This window comes from Parasteatoda tepidariorum, chromosome 3 (genome assembly GCF_982258835.1).
Source record: "Parasteatoda tepidariorum strain Cologne lab strain chromosome 3, Ptep-v5.0, whole genome shotgun sequence".
NCBI lineage: Eukaryota > Metazoa > Arthropoda > Arachnida > Araneae > Theridiidae > Parasteatoda > Parasteatoda tepidariorum.
Window position 1 is genome coordinate 14,019,023 of NC_141757.1, and position 16,870 is coordinate 14,035,892.

Sequence of the window (16,870 nt, forward strand, 5' to 3'; positions counted from 1 at the left end):
ACGTTTCGACCGTGTTAAGTAAAAGGATAAAAGAAATTTTCGCGGAAGTGAAACAGAAATAGTTACAAGATAAAAAATAATGAAAGTAGTTTTATTTTAACAACATGAGAGCAAAAATGTTGCCATGCATATTAAATTTAGTTTGAGTGATGGATTTTGTTTCAATTTGTTTTTAATGTTTTGAGAAAGAAGACAGAATTTTGTGAAAACACACGACATTCAGAATTTAATTAATAATATAAGTTTCTTATTTTTTTTCTTTCTTAACTATAAACCATTGCCATTACAAATGGGTTTATTTTGAATTCCCAATAAATATTTCTAACTATTTCTTTACATGATTTCATGCTGATAAGAAATAGAGAAACTATGAAAATGGTCTGATTAGTAATTAAGTGCTGCAAAATTATACTTTTATTTCTTAATGTTTTTCATGTTTTGAAAAAGAGTCAGAAGTCAGAATTTTGTAAAGATACACAATATTCAGATATTAATTAATAATATAAATTTGCTACTTTTATCCAGCTTTGATTAAATATTGCTTGATATTTCTTAAAACTTAATTGATGTAAACATCGGGACAATCTCAACGACCAAATTCGTTAAATTTGACCGAGATGTATACTTTGAAACTGAGTCAGCACTACATTATAGATGCTAGCAATAAACATTTGAAATGAACTTAAACTTCTGTTTAATTAATTTTGCTCATCTTACAGTGCCGTAACATTAGATTATTTCCTCAGAAAAAATTAATTCACAAGATGCTTCTTGAAAATAAAAAGTTTTGCTATATTATTATGTATTTTTTTATTTTATAACCATTGTTGAACAGCCAACCCATTTTGGGTTTACTGCTACTAATGTTCAACTCCGTTAACCTTGTATTTTTTAACACAATCCTGATGACAAGGGAACTCCTGGATCAAGTATTGGGAGAAATTTGCCTTCATGGAGGAACTTTTTGATGGAACTAACCCGCGTTTGCGGTACATGCTGTGGAAAACCTCGAAAACATCCCCCCCCCTCTGATGGCAAGGAGACTCTAACTCATGATCAGTCTACCATTGAAGAGATTTTACGTCAGCACTGTGGTCGGTACGAGCCGGGTGTGGAATTTCTATTGACCTGCCACCGCTGTGATTCGAACCCGGTTCATCTGATTGGAGGGCGAACGCTGTATCCAATGAGCCACCACGGCACATGTTATTATGTATGATACCTGATAACCCCCCTACTCTCCGCTGTACTTCTCACCCTTTTTAAGGTATAAGGTAGTGATTTGGGCGTACTATTTCACCCTAAATCGAATGAGACTAATAGCAAAACGATTAGAGAAATAGTTTAGAAATTATTAAGGTTTTATCAGCAAAAAGTACTAATTTGTACTTGTACCTAATTACGTATCCGATATTGATATCTAAGCAGGTAGGATATTGTTTCCCATGTACTATTTTATGCTGAATAAGATTAAACACAAGGTAATGACACAAATGGTTCAAAAGTTGCGAGAGTTTTATGTATAGAAAGGTAAACTTTTGATATACTTATGTATTGATTTGTTGTACTTATGCATGCATTTTACATTGCTGTTTAGAAATATCTGAAAGCGTGAAGTAAATTTTTGATTTAAACTTTAACGCTGAGCTGAATGAGATGAATTTCGAGATGAGCTAACTAATAGTATACAAGATACACGTGTTTATGTACAAAAAATACAATTTTGTTATTGTACTCCATTACGCATCTTACATTGCTGTCAGAAAACAGCAGTATTGTTTCCTACGCATTTTTTTTATAATTTATTCGAATGAGACTAAACACGAATCAAAAAGGCTAATATTTTAAAAGTTATTATTTTTTCTAATATAAAAAGTAATATTTTTGAATAGCACGTATTATGATGAAAATCCTTATAACTTCAAAAGTATTGATCTAGTCATCTCTGATTTAATCTCATCCAATTTAGAATAAAACATTTTATTAGAAAATATCCCCATCAAAAGTAATATGATAAAGTACTAAAAGTATATTAAACATTTTATGCATAAAAACACTTGTAATTTTTAAACTATTCGTTATATTGAATTTCGCAGAGTCAAACGTAAAAACGTGTTCAATTCAACGTAAATAAGTACATAGAAAATCTCACTTGTTTAGATTGTTGTACTAGGTACAAAACTACGTAACTAGGCACAAATACAAGTTTGTAGTTTTTACATAAATCCCTTATAACTTTGTAAACTATTACTTCAATCATCTCGTGATTGGTCTCATTCGATTTACAGGGTGAAAAAATACTACAAAAACAATGCCTCGCTTACTTATTTAGAGAAGATTTAATTCTCTCCTTCAAATCATCCCCGTGCCCTTCAAAAATAGATGAGGCGAATTTTTAAAAGAATTTTTAGGTATCATTTATGATAACAAAAATTTTCGTCAAAAAATATATTGCATATCTATATTAAAAATATTGAAAATTATATATATTGAAAAATATATATATAAAATATAAAAATTTTATATATTTCAAATATAATATATATTGAAAAATATATTTTTCAGAAAAAAACATTTTTCGTTTTGCTATACTTTTTTGACTTATAATAATACATTTTCACTATAATTTCTAAAATCTGAAATATAATTCATCAAAATACTTACTGACGGGACAATGTAAAATATTTATGGATTCACTTGAAAAAATTTAGAAAAGTTTCTATCAGATTAAAATGAAAATTCGGAGCAACAGAGAAATCTCAGTTTTAAAGAATTTTTCTTTGAAAAAAAATCAATAAAAAAAATCTTTTGATTTTTTATTGTTCTTAATAAAATATTTCTGGCGCAATTGAAATTAGAAAGAAACATTTTCAAAAAGAATTATTTGAATACAATTCATAAAAGAAACTTCAAACTAGCTGCTTTCTTTCTTTTTTTTATAATTTCTAGCAATTGAGAAAAACAAAAAAAAAAATTCATTATTACCATTTTTTGTTTTGAAATTGAACTTAGCTTCTGAAAAATCTTACCTAAAAACAAAAGTTTTTTTTTTATTTCCTTTATTCTTTACCATTTTTTTCCAATGACATACGATTTTTTGTTTATTGCCATAAACTTTATTATACTAAGTATAATTAATTAATTACTTATTTTTTAAAATCTTTAATACCTTATATCGTTTGACATTTTACTTTAAACTCCTCATTAAAAAACTAAATTTCCTATACGGATAGAGAAGAACTAATTTATAAATTTTTCTATTCTAACATCTTTTTTTTCTAATTCTAATATAATTTTTTAGTGAATTGTATCAAAGCATCTGTAAAATTAATCCGTCAAGGTTTTTTTTTAATTTGATTTTCCTTTCAAGAAATAATATAGTTACTGTGATGCCACAATTGGCATTGCATATTAATTTCCTATCTTTTGAAATATCTTTCATTACTTAAGCTTATTTTTATTTATCGAATTATATATTTAAAATAAATCAAAGACTTAATCTTTTAACATGAACATAAAATATTTATTCTTTTTTTTATCGATCAATGCAGACTTATTAATTCACTGTCGCCTTTAATCGAAAACAAAAATCTATTTATAACTTTTTATTTTAAATTTCTAATCACAAAAATGTTTCATGGTTGTAATAATTCCCATAAATTTGTTAGCGACTCATGATCGCCAAGGTATTATTTTAACCCAATATTAATATGCGGGGTTAGCTTTGTTTTGGTTATGTTATATTATGATAATTCGTCAATTTTGGATCTCCTACCCATGCTTCTCTTGTGTCCGTTGAGAACAAAATACAACACGTACTTTTAATTTGGCTTTGATTAGGAAGGTCGTTGGGGATTTGTCTCCCATGGCCTGTCCTTATTAATATTACTATGCAAAATTTATTGAACTTTGAACATTATCATGGATAATATATAAATTTTGTATCTCGAGCTCTGTAAATCTATACACAATAATAAACGCGGCTGTGCGTGTGTCTGTAATCACAAAATATCGCCCCAGAAGTCTCGCCCAGGCACGAAACTCGGCACATAATTGTGTTTTGACATAATGAAGAAGTATTTTTTTTTCTTTTTCAAAAATTTGGAATAGTTTTTTAGTTATTACTCATTTTGTAAGAAAATCTATGCTTTTTCGTCTTCAAAGAGCCATATTCAAAAAACTATTAAAAAATGCATATAATTTTCTCCACTCTTATAAATGTATGCTAATGCGAACCTTACAATTGAAATATTAATTTTCGACAACTTAAACCAATAATATACGAAAGAATTAATAATTTAATTGTAAGGTTCGCATTAGTTTATCAAAGTGGAGAAAAGTTTAACTTTTGTATTAAAAATGTGGCAACATATTCGATACGTAAATAGAACGCTTCGCTTTGATATATTCGTCGCTACCATAAAAAATAATATAGAAATAGAAATTGATACCATAAAAAAATCGCTTTCGTGTTCTTTTCATGTATTTAGCATTTTAGTTTTTTTTTCTTAAGAGTTGTAGCTATATAATATATAAAATAGGAATTTAATTGTTCTTGAAGGAACGATCACACTTACCTTGGATCTCTTTGGTTTTTCGATTTTTTATTTTAACAGTTATTATTAAATGTAATTAGTTATTTTCGGAAAGTTTCAGTTTGCAGGTAAGCACTTAGATTTTAATATTGAAGTTTCATGATTTGCTTTCATAGTGATGTTCTAAAGTATTCGTTGACTTCTTAAAGACCCGATTACTGACATGGCAGAACCGCCTTCCAAAAAACTTTGTATTTTGTCAAAAAAAAAGATATTAAGAGATTCTCAAAGAAGAATTGCCCAAGAAACGTCTGTGGAAAGAAGGATGGAACATGACCGAATTTCGACAAGCAATTCTAGAGCCCAAGAAGTATCAGAGAAGCGTCAAAGAAGATTGGAAGAGGTTTTCTGCTATTGGCCAATGATGATTTCGGAATCAACTTTTGTATGCTTTTACAATTTCTGAGGCCTTTTTTTAAAAAAAAAAGAAACAAGTCTTCACCTAATAGTTATATTATAGGTTAGGTTACCATAGGCCTTAGGTTACCATAGCAAAGTTACATCTTCAAACATCCTCAAGAGCTATAACACATCTGCAGAAGAACTGGATATGAAGACAAAATTGCAGGACAGGAACACTTTAATTGTCCACTAATCTTCAGATTTCCTGCTATGTTTTAAAAAACTTTATTTGTTTAAAACCTTTAGCGTGGCGGACAGCTGGCCGCCTTTGGCGGCTAGTATTAAATAAAAGCTTTTTATTAATTATGATCCAGTTTTCAGCTTCAACTATCATTTTCATCATCTTCTGTTTTCATCTAGTCCACTATAACCATACAACCTCCAACACCCCTATTATATCGTCTTAACATAAATTGGCACCCTGATAATCATCTTCACCATAGTTACATTTTGGTATAATATAATAGTAGTTACATTTTGGATTAAAATTATATTTCTGAGATATAAAAAAAACACTTGTCACAATTAATAATTTAAATTTATGTGAAAAATATAATCTTACACATAAAATTTTGTTAACGGAAGAGAATAAATATTCTAAAATTCTAGATAACTCAATTGAGATCAATATTTTTGAACTCTAGACAATATCAACAATACCAGTCATGTCTTTTGGATTCACCGGAAGATTTTATATTTAATATATGGTAGCAAAGTTTATACATTCAGACTTTATTTTATAAATGTGATTTAAAATGATTTTGGTTATCATTATATTTAAATAATTTAAACATAAATATAGCTGGGTTGTTGACTCTTTTTGAAAGTGTTTTTAAGTGTTAGCTCTTTTTAATAAAGCATCAACTTTGAATTTTAATTCAAATGGCATTTACCTACCAGTAAGAAAGCACTATTTTGAATAACGTAAAAACTGGAGGCATGAACACAACATTATTGACGAAAAGAAGTATTCTGATCTACAAAAAAAAAAAAAAAAAAAAAAAATATTAAACTTGAGACGATAATTTAGGCTTCAGATGATTTTACGAACGTGTAAAATAAAAAATACAAAGGATTTTTAAAAAATAAAAGAACGTTGAAATATTGTTTACAGTTGGCGACTCAAAAACATGAATTAATCATAAAAGAAGTGAATACGCATGATAAATAATTTTAATTCATATTCATTTAGAAAACGCCTTTCTTGGAGCAGCGATGGCTGAGGGGATAGAGCGTTAGCCTTCCAATGAGGTGAACCGGGTTCGATCCCGGCTGTGGCTGGTCGATACGAATTCCGCATCCTGCGTGCGCGGACCACAGTGCTGACGTGAAATATTCTCAATGGTAGACGGATCATGGGTCAGAGGCCCCTTGCCGTCAGACTAACAGTGGGAGGTTCTCGTGGTCTTTCTCTCTATGTAACGCAAATGCGGGTTAGTTCCATCAAAAAGTCCTCCACGAAGGCAAATTTCTCTGAATACTAGATTCAGGAGTTTCCTTTTCTTCTGGATTAGGTTCAAAGTTACAAGGGGTCGGCTGTTCAACAACGGTTATAAAATAAAACAAAAACGCATTTCTTCATGTAAGCCTATCGAGAGAGCATTTTACACGGAATGATTTTGAAACATACCATGCACAATGTTTTCGTAGAAAAATCAAATCATGCAAAAAAAAAGTTAAACAATGTAAATAAATAAATAAAGAATCAATAATGTTTCAGAACTTGAAGATTCAATTGTTTCGGCTCTAGGAACAAATTTTCTTCTCAGCTTTGATAAACAAAATGACGGAAGAAAGCCCAAGACAAACAGGTTACAAAATAAAAATAAAAATTTGTTTAACCAATGAAAAGGGACAATCTTGAACAGGATAATTAAATTAGGAAGGGAGATATGAAAGAGGAAGAAATTAAAAGAAAATTTTCATGCACTCTAGCACAGTGTTCCCCAACCCCCGGTCCTCGGATCGGTACCGGTCCGTGGATCAAATGGTACCGAGCCGCCCATTTCATTGAAACTGAATTTAAATTCCTCGGTTTGTACCCCAAATTAAAAATATCTGTGTTCCATTAAAATTTTATTTATTTAAAAAAAAGGGGGGCCTGAAGGTAGCGACATAAATTTTTTAATGTTTGTAATGTATCATTGTCTCCGATTACCCCCAGATGGAGCCATCTCATAGCAAAGAAACAAGCTCAGGGTCCACATTGATTTAACGTTCTAGTAAATTAAAATGTTAAATCACTTTATTTATTTGTTGGTGTAACTGTATTTTATTTTGAAGGCATGTTTAAGTACAATTAAACTAAAATTAATAAGTCAAAATAATCTGAAATATAAACAATCAACGCCTCCCATCCCCCAGTGGGCCGCTGTAAAAGTTTTATTTGAAAGTTTTATTTGGCCCACCAAACATTTTTTTTCTCGATTTTTGGCCCTCGACCAAAAAAGTTTACCCATCCCTGATCTAAACTGAGTATTTGAACACTTTAATGAGCTTGATTTTAATTTTGAGGCTACTAATTTTCAAATAAAATTCTACGTAGTTTAAAGCATTTTTGAAAACGGAGCAATAGTCCGAATTTTGAAAGATAGTAAGAATGTCTTTTTTTTTTCAAACAAATAGCTTATGTCAAATCTCATTTCCTTAGGTTTGTTACTTCTGAAAGAAAAAACTTAGCTAACATTGAAAACAACTTACTTTTGAAATAAAAAATAATAGCAGAGATTTTAAAAGATATTTTTACAATTTTTACAGAAGACAAGGGAACCCCTGGATCGAGAATTGGAAGAAATTTGCGTTCGTGGAGGACTTTTTGATGGAGCTAACCAGCATTTGCGTTACATGGAGAGGAAGACCACGAGAACCTTCCACGGTTAGCCTGACGGCATGGAGACTCTAACCCATGATCCGTCTACCACTGAGGATATTTCACGTCAGCACTGTGGTCGGCGCAAGCCGGATGCGGAATTCGTATCGACTTGGATTCGAATTCGGTTCGCCTCATTGGAAGGCGAACACTCTATCTCCTGAGCCATCACGGCTCACCTGTTACTTTTGGTACTTCTGGAGAAAAACACAGTGCTTGAGAAATGCTTGTTTGTAAACGAAACAATAGTATAAATTTTAAAAGCCAATAAGAAAGCCATTTTTTTCCATAGCCCACATTCAATCGCAAGATTTTTGGTTTTATACCTCTGGTAGGAAAAAAACAGCACTATTGTAGCAAATTTTGGATGAACAATAATATGAATTTTGAAATCTAATACAAAACTTTTTTGCGTAATACATATTTAATTCTCAACCGCAAGCATTGCATATACCGCGTAATACATATTTAGCTCCCAACGCAGAAGCGTCAAAAAAAAAAAAAAAAAAAAAAAAAAAACATTGCTATTGAAGCATTCTTCTTTTCAAATAAAAACAATACCATGATATTTTAAAGCCTTTTTTGTAATACATAGCTCATATAAAACCGCAAGTGCTTAGGCTCTGGATAAAAAATAGTTCAGTTGACGATTTTTTTTTCAAGAAAAACAATACAAAAAAATTTTTGAAAACAAATGCAAAATTTTTTTTTGAAACAATACCAAAACGCAAGCAATTAGGTTTTAAAACATCGAAAGGGAAAAAAACAGTGCCTTTGAAGCATTTAAATAAAAAGCAATAGTATGAAATTTAAAAACATAGTACAGCCTTTTTCGTAATATAAAGCCTTTTTCAAACCGCAGACGCTTAGGTTTGTTACCTACGGAGGAAAAAAAATGTCATTGAAGCATTTGTTAAAAAAAGCAAAACAATAGTATGAATTTTTAAAGGCAATACCAAAGCCCTTTTTTCGAAACACATAGCCTATATCAAACCACAAGCGCTTAGGTTTGATACCTCCAGAGACAAAAAAATGGTGCTGAATTCGAATGAAAAAAAGAAAATCACATTTTCTTCCGTAAGGTAGTTTTAAGGAAATGCTACCCTTCTCTGCTCTGGTCTTTTCAACAAAACTGCTTTCTTAGCCTTCGCTTACGAAGAATCAATACTAAGGAAAAATATAAAAATAAGTAAATAAATAAAATAAAAAAAATGCAAAGAATGCGTGCTCCTTGGATCTTCATGCAGTTCTTTTCCTTTTTTTCACTATCCTCGTTTAACTTCTTTCAGGAACATTTTTACAGTTGCATTCTGAAATTTTTTTTCCCTCTTTACGGAAAAAAAAACTTAAAGGATAGGGATGGAGAATTTTTTCCCCTTTCAGTGTGCGTCTCTTCTGCATTTTTATCATTGTTTTCTGTGCATAGAGAGCCTTAGAGAAAAAGAATCGCAAATTTCCTCTAAAGTTTTCTTCTTTATTTTATACATTTGGCTTAGCACCCTCTTTTACGTACTTTCTTATTTAAAAGTTTTTTTTTCTTATTACTTTGTCACCCTTTTTGCAAGAGAAGGAAAAATGCTAAAAAGAATCGATTCCCAATGGTTGTAGATAATTTGAGGAAGGAAAAAAGGAAACAAACAACATCTTGTCCTTGAAATAAAATAAAAAAAAATGAGCTTCCTTATTTTGTGGAGGTAAAAAGTTTTTATTAAACTCATTTTTAGCACGTTAAAGAGAAATTTTTCTTTTTAAAATTCGATATTTCTTTTTGAGGGAATAAATAGATATTTCAATCAAAGGAAAGGGCTTTTTTTTTTTTTTTTTTTTTTTTTTTTTCATCTCGCAATTTCCGTACTTTCTGTTTGCAAAAGTGATAAAAATTGTATTTAGGGTTTCTTAATAATCTATTTTTTGAAGGATTGATTTTTAAAAGTAATCTTAAATGAGAATTTTGTTTTGAAAAATGAAACCTATTGTGCTACATACATTATTTTTTCAACTATGCATTATCCTGAATAACGTCCTTCTGCCTTATAAATGTTAAGCAAATTTTTGCAAATTTTTTGCAAAAAAATTTCTATTGCATACAATGCCAAAGTGATCGATTGTCTTTATTTTATTATGTTTGTGAACTTTATTTTACAAGTGAACTTTATTTTATTATGTTTTAAAATTGGGATCTTGAATGCAGAGGTGTAAAAATAAGAGACTCCCCAAAAGATAAGAAAATAAATTGAGGAGATATCTGTGTCTCTTTCAATCAATATTATTCAGTATTATCCTTTTTTATTACGTACCTAATAGAAATGTATTTTTTTTTTTCTAATATAATTTTACAATGTAAAATTTTAATGCATCTTAACTTTGTTTTAAGCATTTAAAACAAATTTATAGAAAAACATTTTTTTTTTTAAACGAAACTTGTTCTATTGATTGTGATTTTTAACAGAATGAAAAAATGCATTTCACGGAAAAATATCTCGATACCTAAGAAAACAAAAAGTAATGGAAACATTGAACTGTCCTCTTATGATGACTTTATAAACGATTTCCTCCTTCATTTTTTATGTACTATCCTGTAAAAAATGTCGGATAAAATTACGGTAAAACGTACTGGCATCCTGAGTGCAGCTTTCTGAAAATCCAATTCTACCTAATAATTTCATGCCATAATATTTACAGCAAATTATTTAATTTCAGTGATTCGGTAAATATTACTGTAAAAAATACGGAATATCAGAATTAAGTATATTTCGTTCACCAGGAGTTGGCTCTTGACTCCACCTCCTCGGACGAAGAGTTCATTTCAGCTCGAAAGTGAGGGGATAACCGTCTCCGCTCTTGAAATTGAGACAACCCTTAATGCGCTCCAAACGCAATCAGTGAATTTTTGTTCAGTCACTCACTTCGCTTTATCTTACTTTTCGTTATTCTAGCTAATTAAATATATTGCAGCAAAATGTCTCAAAAAGGACAAACTATTCACTCAAAGGAGAGAAATGTCATCAAATTTATGAAATATTTAATGTTAAAAAAATGCTCATATAGATAGCGAAATAAATATTTTTCTCATACAATCGCCGAATAGCAACCTTGTTCAAGAATGCTCACATCCTTCTCCCAAAAATAGCTAAATAGTATCGCCGGATACTACGTGATGAAGTCGGAGCTAAGTGCCAACTCCTGCTGAACGAACTATACCGGTAAAAAGTGCCGGCACTCAAGGCTAGCGATTTGACCGTAATTTAATCCTGGACTTTTTGCAGTGTAGTTGGGTTTTGTCCCGTGTTCGCTAGCTCACCAGCAAAAAGTAAACAGTAGAAAATTTATAAAAAATAAATAAATAAATAATTGCAGTTTGAAGACTGTGGTGATTTGACTAACTCCGCTACATAATTTTTGATGCCAAAGAACTGCAAAATTATTGTAGTTCATAAATTGCAGCACTTTTGTAGTAGTACCAACCTCAAAAAGTTTACGGTAAATATGCTGAGATATTAGATATTTGGTTATTGTCGTCGGAAAATACTAGAACTTTTGTGTTAAGCAGCTTTATGGTATCTATTATGATAGTCAGGGGGCATCCATTGGGGAGTGCAGGAAACTGGAAACTCCTCATATGAAGAAGAAATGAAAGAAATAATGAGATGTCTTCGCAGGGATTCTAACTCCTATTTAGTCGGTCGTGAGATTGACCCATCAGTATTCTCTGATACAATATGTATATCCTAACTGCATGAAAGAAACTGAGTGGTTCCATAAGAAAGGCCTAGAGTCATATTATTTTTAGTCATATTTGGCGAAAACTGTTAAGAAACCATTTTTTTCACAGTTAACAGTTTTAATACCGTCTTTTTACGGTTGTTTGACTGTTTTGGTTGAATACGAAAATGACAGTTAAATCAGTTATTATTTAATCAATCTTTCGAGAAATTTATAATAATGTAGATTTGCGTCACTTGCAACTTTTCTTCAGGATTTGTCATTTTTTTTATGGTATTAGAATGAATTTTAAAAATAAGCAGTTCTATAAATCTTATGGAATTTTATGTTCAATTGGAAATAGCATGAGCTGCTACTTTTTTCAAACAAAGTTATCAGTTTAATTTAAAATTGTTTATTTTTAAGCAATGAAATAGATATATTGCTTTAATTTTTTAAAATTTATGAAAAACAAATTTCAAAAGCCTTCTGAAATTAATAAATTTCTGAAAGAGAGATTTGAAACTAAAATATCTAGGATTAAATATCCATTTTCAAATTCAGTTGTGAAAACTCTTTTAATATAAATTTGTTTGAAACTGTAGCTAAACATTTATTTTGATCAGACAAAATGACAAGTCTAATAAACATTTTACTATAATCTTGTTTTCATCATAACTTTGTAGAGTAATTTTTTTAAATAAAAAAATAAATTAATAAAAAAAATTAGAAGTAAAATTACAAAAATGCTGAAATATTTAAATACCTAATTTTAAGCAGATTTTAAAATAATTAAACTGCTCAAAAATCGTAATAAAAAATTTTCGATTCTTTTAAATTGTAAAACAATTGCAATTTTGTCAAATATGTTTTTTTATACATTTTTCTTTTATAAATATAGATGGTGTACGTTATCTCCGTCCTTAATATATATGTTTGTAATATATATGTTGTATAGCGGTCCTCCACAAATGATAATATGCTTGTATGGAAGAGAGGAGTTTGTTAAATTCTGATAGTTTGTGACATGAAGGATTGATTACGTATAATTGATTTGAATTGATTACGTATAATAATCGGTCTGTGATATTTCAGGTTATAATTTTCATTAGTTTGTCTTTGTGCTTAATTTATAAGTTATAGTTTTAGCTGTCCTCCTAAAATGATAATATGCTTGCATGGAAGAGAGTAGTTTGTTAAATTGTGACATGGAGGAGGGGATGATTGAGCAATGACAATTGGCATATGTTTTCTCAATAGAACGGTACTGAGCCTCTTAACTGTTAACTGTTTTGATTTCTGTAATTATATTTTTTTCGTATTGAGGAGATCTCCGGTGTCCAGAAAGAGATTCAACCAGTTCTACCATAAAACAAACTCTGCTTAATTCATTCATATTTGAGAAAGGGAAAACACCTCTTTGCGTGATTCATAACCAGTTTTGTATTTATATTTTGAGTAAATATTTGGCCTTTACCATGAAAATATTTACGTTACCACTTTAAGTTCGGTTAACAGTTAACTTACCAGTGCCAAAAACTAAAAAGTTGACTAGTTGTCCGTTGCGTTGGAAGGTAAAACTTTTTATGTGTTCAGTTCTAAATCCAGTTAAAGCTGCTTGAGCAGTTCTGGGACAGGCATGTTGCAAAGACAATATTTTATAATATTTGTTTAACATTTATTTTTATTTTTTTACATCAAAATAAGTACACATCTAATAATTATTAATGTTATATTCATGGAAGTCACTAAGAACTGTTGTTAAAGTTGAAATGTAAAATTTGAAATATGATCTATAACATGTGTTTAATGTTATAACTGCTGACATATCTGTTCATAATATGTATATATATATATATATATATATATATATATATATATATATATATATATATATATATATATATATATATATATATATATATATATATATATATATATATATATATATATATATATATATATATATATATATATATATATATATATATATATATATATATATATATATATATATATGTATATATATATATATAGCATGACAAGAGGTATGTGTTCATAATATGTATATATAGCATGGCATGACGTATCTGTTCATAATATAAATATAGCATGAATAAAGAATTCACAATTTTAAACGCAATTAAAAATAATAATACTTTCAATGGAAAAACGCTCCAAGCAGCAGTGAATCTAAAAGGAATTGAAACAAGATATTCTTTCCATTTCTATATTCTTTTCCTGAACTTTGGCAAAACCTTTGGGATACAGAGAGAGTAATTTTAGACTTTTGTCGTGCTCTCTCGATAGAAAAGGTTTTGCTTTTATGACTTCCGGAGCTGGTACCCTCTGAAGACGTCAGCTTCGATTGTCATAGTTATCCATTTTTTCTTATTTCATTGCTTCTCTTATAGCATGACATGACATATATGTTCATAATATATGTATAGTTCATATATAGCACAAAACATGCACAAGGGGTGTAGAGGGATAGTAAAGTGTAGCACGGGAAAGATGGGATACAAAAATATTGAAAATAAGAATGACATCATTTATGAGAGGCACCTTATACGCAATAAGGAAAAATTTATTTTATTTCAACTGTTCTAATAAATGAAGAATTTTATTGCAGTTAAATATTTCCATTATTATTTTGCATATAGAAAAGTAATCTAAAGCATTTTCTAGTAGGAAAAAACAGCTATAATAATAATAATATGTATTATATTTTCTGTGGTCAGGAAAATAATATCGGAAGATGTCAGGAATCAAACCTGGCAGAATAAACGAAAAGAATACGAAAACAAGTGGAAGGAAACTGCTGAATATTGAAGACCTATCACAGAGATTTCTGATAAGAATCTCATTACCACCTGACAATACAAGGAATCGAACAAACGGATTCCAATAATCTCATTTACAAACTCCTGTCCCAACCAGATGACATACTTTTATCGCTTGCTTCAATGATTTACCGGACGTGCTCTTTCTCACGTGTCTAAGAAAGAAGAAAATGCCTTTTGAATTTTTGTCTTAATTCTCAGATGCGATTACGAAAAATGGGTATATTTTTGATCCAAATAACAAGCATTTAAATATCTTAATTTAACACAAAATTTAAAATCTAATTTTTTTTAAAACTTATTTTATTGAAAGGAATTGTATTTTTTAAGAAAGAAAATAGATGGCAGCACAAAGGATTTATTCTTAGTATATATTTTGAAGAAACAACTCTGATATAGTCTATCGATAATATAAATGCAGTCAGACCTCTATTTAACGAACTTCCATTTTGCGACTTTTTTCGAGGAACCAAGAACATTTTGAAAATTTCTTTGTAAAATAACTTCCAAATAGCGAAGTGATTTTTCTATTTTACGAACTTTTCTTTGAGATCCACTTTCCCTATTTCCCAAAATATTTCAGAACATTTCAAAGTTGTTAATGCATTTTATGGGGGAAATGACCTTGAATTGATTTTCGAAGGCACTTAACTTTTTGAGAAAGCAGCAAAATTCCTTTCTCTTTTCGTTCGCATTTCAAACGAAAAACTCAGACAAAATTAACGAATTTTATCAGTAGCAATTAAACTCAAGAACGCATGTGGTAATATATGTTTGAAATTAATTATATAATAAATGCAGCTATAATTTTATGCGTAAATTTATCCTTTTTCATTTGAAAATGTATGTAGCATGACAGTGTAACACTGGATAATGTTTTGCTCTATTCTTGCTTTTCATGCAGATTTCTTTTATGGTTAAAATTTATAAAATAAATAGTAAATACTAATTTACAAGATAAAGGTGTATCAATTGCTATTTTAATTATGCCTAGTGCTTATGAATTGAAAACTTGTTTTGTGTTGTTTAAATATTTCAAAAGGTAATTTTTTATTTAACGAATTTTCCATATAACGAACTTATTATCAGGATTTAGCGATTTCGCTAAATAGAGGTCCGACTGTAGTTATATTAAAATCTAAAATAAAAGTACAGTTCTTTTTCAAAGCTAAAGTGGTAGGTAATAGAGCGAAATATCCATATTTGGTATAAACATTTAGGTACTACCACTTTTACATATATAGGAGTTTTCCATACACAGACTGTTTGTTGTATCACATTGCAATAACGTTAGCCTGAATTGATAATTTCATTGGATGAATATTAAGTTGAAATTCAAAATTAATAGATTATCTCACCGGGTTTACACTAAGTTGAAAATCAAAATCTATATTGGTTATCTCAAGAGCAGTTAATTTTAAGTTGAAATTCAAAATCGTCATAGATTGTCCCATCGCAAGTTAATCATAACTTAAAACTTAAAATATTATTGATTACCTCATTGGATTAATCTTAATTTGAAATTAAAAATCCTAATTGATTATCTCATTGAGTGCTTTTTAAATTGAAATTCTTAATTGATTATCTTAGCCTCTTAATCTTAAGTTAAACTTAAGTTAAAACTCAAAATTTCAATTGATTGTGTTATTCTTAAGTTGAACTTTAAATGAGATTCTTAGATAATTTATAGCCTAGACCGGAATGAGCTTAAATAAATAGTTAATGATGATTGTTCATAAAATAGCATTTTATTGTGGTACTTAATGAAGTTTACTTTTTAACAAAAAACTTTATGAAAAAATGGAATGAAAGAGTTCGTTAATTTATTAAAGTGTGAAGGAAAGAATGAAACAAGAAATGAAAGTTAAGCGAATTAAGAAATGCCCAACTCAGTAAATTGGAGTCAGACCAGATCAATAAATCCGTTGACATTTAGGAAGTCAGAAACTAAAAGGGGAATGGAATGAATGCCGTTCCAGTCCAGCCCTAAACAGTTCAAGATGTGCTAAGGTGATGCCTGGTTTTGTTGGCATTTAGGCCAAAGAGGAAAGATCTTTTGATTAGCAGAAAAAGTGAGACTTTTCAGGTGTCCACTGGACAGTTGGGATAAGCAAGTGTTGGTCTGCCTGTCACCAGGAAGAGATAGAGAGAGTCCTGATCTTTTTGCTTTATACCAGAAGTGAGTAGGTGGAAGCAGCCACTTTTGTTTGTTCTGGGCCTTTTGCCTTGCGAAAAGTTCAAGGTACGTAAGCTTTGAGGTGGAGGGAACTGGATGGTCTAGTCCAGTGGTTCCCAACCTTTTGTGGATCATCGCCCCCCTCTTGGGGTTGTCTGACACATATCGCCCCTTTCTCTTTTTGCTCAAAAAACCATTCATTGTTGCTTGTGAGCAACCAAACACTGAAAATATGCTACGTTATTTGATTTTAATTTAAATTGTAATGCAAATAAGGAGGCAC